Here is a 6490-nt window from a genome sequence, read left to right as displayed (position 1 = left end):
GTGACTTCGGCCTGGCCATTACTCTGGAGGTAGGCTACTGAGGTGAAGGCATGCTAGATGTCATAGCCTTTGCACCATTGCTTGAGTTTCCGATCTGCGAACTACCTCCCATTATCCGAGACCAGCCGGTGGGGGATTCCAAACTGACAAAGGATATTCTGCCAGATAAATTTGATGACCATCTGCTCACTTATTTTTGCCAGTGGCTCGGCCTCAAGGGCAAAGCAATGGCTAAATTCTTTGGCCCCTAATAGCATCACCACTTGGGAGCAGTGTGAGCAACAGTTTCTTGATAAGTTCTATCCACCAAGCAAAACAGCTCATATGAGGAATTTAATTGCAAGCTTCAAGCAAACTGACTCAGAATCTCTTTTTGAAGCATGGGATAGATATAATAGTATGCTCAGACAATGCCCACATCATGGGTTGGAAAGATGGTTAGTGTTGCACACTTTTTACAATGGTATCAATTATCATACCAAAGTGTCCCTTGATTCAGCTGCTGGAGGGGCACTTATGAACAAGAGCTTAGATGAAGCCGAAGAAATCATTGAAAGTGTAGCACAAAATCATCATCAATGGGCAAATGAAAGAAGTGGTGGCTATTCCTCTGTAAACCCAACAATTAAAGCATCAGGGAAGTTTGATGTAGATGCAGTCACTCTTTTGTCTGCAAAATTGGACGCTCTTACAAAGAAATTTGAGAATATGGGGACTAGTGCTAATATGGTCAATGCTATTAGTACATCTTGTGAAGTATGTGGGAGTTCAGAGCATTCAAATGACTCATGTCCATTGGGAGCTATCACTGCACAAATCAATCAACTTGAACAATGTGATGCAATCATGAGTTACAATCAAAGGCAGAACAACTCATACTCAAATACTTATAACCCTGGATGGAAGAGTCATCCAAATTTTTCTTACAGAAATAATCAAGATCAAGGACCATCTATGGGGGCAAGACCAAATTTTCAAGCTGGGCAACAAAATTTTCAACATCTATCTTCTCAAGGCTTACCAAAGTCAAATGTTGAAAAGATGCTTGAAGAAATTATCTCAACTCAAAATGAAATGAAGCAAGATATAGCAAAGCTCATTCAGAGAATGGATAATTCTGAAAAGCATCAAAAGATTCAGGATAGTCAAATTGCCCAACTAGCTGCCTCATCATCCAGAGCACCAGGACAACTTCCAGGAAAACCTGATGTGAATCCTATGGAGCATTGCAATAGGATTGAGCTTAGGAGCGGACGGACCTTGGGAGACTCCCAAGTGACTACTTCAAAAGGGATACAAAAAGAAGAAGAGCTCCCTCCTCCTATACCGAATCAGATTCAAGCTAATGAGGAGAGTACCATGGAGGTTGAAGAAACTCTTCCACTGAACCATCAGAGCAAAGCTGTCCCTTTTCCTCAGAGACTCACAATGCTCAAGAAGGATGAAGAATTTGGCAAGTTTCTAGAAAAGGTTAAGGAAATTTGTGTAGAGGTACCTCTTATTGATGCTATTCTACAAATGCCTAGATTTGCCAAATTTCTGAAGGATCTCATGTCAAATAAGAGAAGAAGAGGAGAGGTCGAGACCATTGCGCTTAGTGAGGAATGTAGTGCTATTTTTGAGAGGAACACTTCTCCAAAACTGAAGGACCCAGGGAGCTTTTATATCCCTTGCAACATAGGAAAAGATTTTTTTGAAAAAGTTTTTTGTGATTTGGGGGCGAGTGTTAGCCTCATTCCCTATTCAATTTGTAATAAATTAGGTCTCAAAAACATTAAACTTACTACTATGGCACTTCAACTTGCCGATCATTCCTGCAGGTACCCTTTGGGTATTATAGAGGATGTGCCGGTAGAGGTGGGTGGGAACGTTATTCCCACAGATTTTGTTGTGTTGGACATGGAAGAGGACCCTAGGATTCCTATCATATTAGGAAGACCTTTCCTTGCTACAGCTGGAGCTATAATTGATGTCAAAAATCATAAGCTTTCTTTGGTAATTGGTAAGGAAAAGTTGGAATATGATTTATCTAATATCTCTAACCATGTCTCGTCTCTTTTAAATGCTTGTAGCAGGACAAGCATTTATAAACTTGAGGAATGGAATTTCCATCCTCATGAAAGGCCACCAAATGAAGGAGACAATATGGTGGAAGATGTTGGGAGAAGATCTCCCAACAGAAATGAAAAGTATATCTGTCCTCCAAGGGCGAGGAAAAGGAGCGAATGATTAAGTTTGGTCGAGCTAAAGACTTTAAACAAGCGCTCCTTGGGAGGCAACCCAAGGGTTTTTTTTAGTTAGTTTTAATTTGTATTGTAATTTCTTTTAGTTTGATGCATTCTTTTGATTTTGTTTTCAGGTTAGGTGCGAAACAGAGTCAGGCCGTGTGTTATACACGGCCAGGCAAAGGTTGCAGAGAATGGAAGTGTTTGGGCCGTGTCATCCAGACACGGCCGTGTGGGATCTCCCGAGGAGAAAAAGGTATAGGCCGTGTCATAGACACGGCCGTGCAAAGAATCCCGAGAGGAAAGATGGAGAGGCCGTGTCCCAGACACGGCCGTGCGAGGAATCCAGAGAAGGAAGATGGGGAGGCCGTGTGGATCTACACGGCCCGTGTAGGAGAACTATTAAAGTCTACCTCCTACCTCACACGGCCAGATCTTGGCCGTGTTCCGCACACCCCCAACTCTCCAAAACATATCTTTCTCTCCCAATTTCTTAAAAACTCCTCTCTAATCTCTCAAAATCTTTTAGATCCGATTCTCCTCCTCTCTAAGACTTGGACTTTTGTTCTCCTAACCTAAGATCTTTTGTTCTTTGAAGTTTTGTTCTTTGAAGTTCCACGACTCTAGATAATTCTTCCCCTATCTAAACTCATCAAGATGTCCAATATTTTGAAGAGATTACGCAAAGGAGGTGGTGGATCTAGTGGAGACAAAGAGAAGGAGCCATCAAGAGACAAAGGAAAACAACCAGTGAAGGGCAGAGGCAAAAGGGCTTCACGCAACGAAGGTAATGACAATGAATTCAATATTGTGTTCAGAAATGATGATCAAGTAACTAGATTTGCAATTCTTGTCAATAGAAAGATAGTGTGTACTAGATATATGGACTCAACTGTTCTTGATATGCTTGGAATTAGGGAAGATGTAGATTTGATGATTGGATTTTTGGATTGGAGTGATATTATGTACACACATTTGCCTACATATCCTCGTCTTGTTTTGGAATTTTTAAGTTCATTGGATGTCCATTTTACTAATGAAGATGATTATTTTGGAAAAATCTCTTTTAGATTAATGAATCAAGAATTTCTATGGGCATTTAGTGACTTTAATTCTTGTTTTGGAATAACCACCGGTAGCCCTCGTAGGTTTGATCCAAGGTTTAATTGGAATCATTTTTGGAATGCAATAACTGGGTTAGATCAACCTTATGAGCCTTCAAGAGCTAAGGCCTCCCATATGCAAAACCCCATCTTTAGGTATGTACATAGAGTCATGAGTAAAACTATTTTTGGTAGGGGAGAGAGTGATGGGGTGGTTAAGAAGATAGAGCTTTATGCTTTATGGGCTCTGCTTTATAAGGTTGAATTTGACTCTAGTTTTCATTTTGTTCAAACCTTATTGAGATCAGCTAGGGCATCATCGGGATCAATTGTTTTTGGTGATTTGATTACCCGAATAGCTTGTAATTTAAATCTTGATGTTGATGGGTTGGAAATAATTTATGGTAATGACATGATTGACATTGATACATGTCTTGCTATGAAAATGATCGTTCGGGATGAGAATGGTTTCGCGTTTCCTAGGAGGAGTGGTTCTCCTTTACCCCTTCCTTTTCCTGAACGAACTACTATTCGTAACCGGGCTAATTGGGTAATTTCTGAGTTAGATTTTGAGGATAACCCTTCTATACCTGGAGACACTGAGCCACATAATGAACCCTCGTCATCTGGACATACGCAGCCTTCTAGTTTTATGGAGCCTGCTAGGCATTCTTTTGCATATGGCACGGGATCTTCTAGGTTTGATTTTTCAGATTTTCGTACGTCTCTAGAATCACTTCATGAGAAGCAAGATTCCCAACGAAAAATGTTGGAGGGCGCTTCTCTTTATCCGATGATCAGTTTAGGGAGGTACAAAATCATTTTCAGTTCTGAGGAATTTTCAAGGTCAAGTGGCTGAGTTTGTGCAGGATTATGATACTGATCAGGCTAGGATGAGAGATTTTATGCAGAGTATGACGCTTACTAGCCAACAAGTAGATGCTTTATATGAGTATCATAGATCCTTGGGTGAGATTCCAGGTTTTCCTAGTTTTCCTATTGGCCAACCACGTCGTAGACCTCCTTTTCCTCGTCCTCCTCCACCTCCTCCACCATACTGATTTCATCGGGACGATGAAAAGTTTAAGTCTGGGGGGGTGTCATGTATTGTTTAGTTTGGTTTTCAGTTTTTAGTTTTTGAAGTTTTTCATGTTGGTTCTTATTTTCATTGCTTGTTGCTTTATTTTGCTTGTTTTTGAAATAATCATGGCAAAAAAATTTGGGAACATCAAATCTTCACTTATATGCTTTCTTGGATTCAAGTGAAATGTTAGCACGATTATTGTCTTGATTCATGATGTTCGAATGATGCTAGTAGTAAACTTTGTGTAGTTCTTTTTTCTATCTTGGGAAGCATTAATAAGCTAAGAATCTTATGGTGATGAGTTTTAGTTTTGGTTTAACCTTAAGGATTTTATCTTCACTACACTTGTGCTTGATGCTTGAATAGTTGATGTCATTGAAATAGTCATGATTCATCTTGTTTGCTTAGTACTTGGTTTCCATGGTGATTTCTCAACTTTCATTTTGGTTACTGGATGAGGCTCAAATCATTAAAGCTCATTTGGAAAAATCAAAATATCCCAACATGTGTGCTAAAAGTACATTTGTGAATAAGTTTTGCACAATGCAAACACTTATAAAAAAAAATGAACAATAAGGGATATAAAAAACAGTTGTCATGAGTGGAATCTAGCAAGTCACCCCTTTGAGACCGAGTTAGGTTACTGGGGAAATGACTGTTTAGTTTCTCTTGAGATTGAGCACACCTTTGAGACCTTGGGTTAATTGAGAAATATGAACCAAGTGAATGGTGAGTAAGTGTCTATCACTGGTTACTTGTCTTTCACTGGAAACATTAGGAATTCAAATTTGATGACGACTTGACTAGGACATGGATTGAAACTTGAAGGGTGTTGAGTTACTTTTACACTGTGCACAAGATTCTTATGCTTGAACCATACTTTACTTGTTTCCATGATCAAGCTTGTTAATGAAACTTTTTGATAGAGTTAGGAAAGTGCACTGGGTTTTATGAATGTGTTGTAGAACATATGAATTTAGACTGCAGCATTTTTCTTGAGGACAAGCAAAGGTTTAAGTCTGGGGGTGTGATGTGCGTAGATTATATACTCTTTTATGCATGTTTTTACGCACATTTACATACTTTGAGCATGCTTGATCTATGCATTTTTATACTTCCAGCTTTCCTTTTAGCATATTTACTCTTTTGGTTCGGAGATATGCTTTTTGTGCATTTTCTGTATGCAGGAGTCGATTTGGTGAAGAATCTACTTCTTTGGGCATGCATTGGAGGAAACGAAGGGAGAAAGCACCGGGTTGTGTACCTCACACGGCCCTGCACTGGTATGGAGCTCGGGCCGTGTGGAGTTTGGCACCAACAGAAGAGGAAGATGACATGGCCGTGTGAACCTCGCACGGCCGTGTCAAGATTTGAAGCCAACATGAGCAGAAGCCTTACATGGCCGTGTGGATCTACACGGCCATGTGAGGTTTCCAGAGACCAAGCAGGCTGTGGCCGTGTGCACCACACGACCGTGTAGCATTTCCAGAGAGCAGAGTCACACGGCCGTGCAACTTTGGCAGAGAGGGAACTGGACATGGCCGTGTGAATCTCACACGGCCGTGTCACGGGGCCGTGTGGCGCCCGATTCCCTCCTCTATTTAAAACCTTCTTCATGAATTGAAAGGGGATCTCTCCCCCTTTGGGAGAAAGCAAGATTTGGTGGTTCCCTCCCATTCTTGGGAGGATTTCTGGGCGATTCTAAGGGAGATCTCGACGATTCCGACTCCGGAGCGAGGATTGGATCCGAAGACAAGGCTTCTTCGTAGATAAGTTTTCTCTTTCCCCCTCTTCTTGTTTTCTTGGATTGGGGATTCAAGGAAAGCTTGTAATCTCTATTTCTTCGGATTTTCTTCCTCGATTCATGGAGTAGATCTTGTATTCTAGGATTAAGGGAGTATTTGTATGATGGATTGATGTAATCTCTTATGGATTTGCCATTTTCTTATTTCAATGACATTATCTTGCTTGTATCAATTAGATCTTGAATGATTGATGGTGATTTGTGCTTAATTCTCATTCTTGATTGATTGTTTGGATTTCTTATGGACTTTGTAAAGATAAACTCTCACTCGATC

The 6490-nt window shown here is 40.5% G+C and overlaps 1 non-coding gene across 1 annotated transcript; it reads right to left on the bottom strand.

The window, feature by feature from the left end:
- Window positions 1-322: 322 nt before the first annotated feature.
- On the bottom strand, window positions 323-428 carry LOC121974020. The gene has a single exon (XR_006109906.1). It is a non-coding gene; the product is annotated as a small nucleolar RNA R71 (small nucleolar RNA).
- Window positions 429-6490: the final 6062 nt, after the last annotated feature.

Source organism: Zingiber officinale, chromosome 4A (assembly GCF_018446385.1).
Source record: "Zingiber officinale cultivar Zhangliang chromosome 4A, Zo_v1.1, whole genome shotgun sequence".
NCBI lineage: Eukaryota > Viridiplantae > Streptophyta > Magnoliopsida > Zingiberales > Zingiberaceae > Zingiber > Zingiber officinale.
The sequence above is the reverse complement of the archived record's forward strand: the minus strand, read 5'-3'. Positions and strand labels throughout refer to the sequence as shown.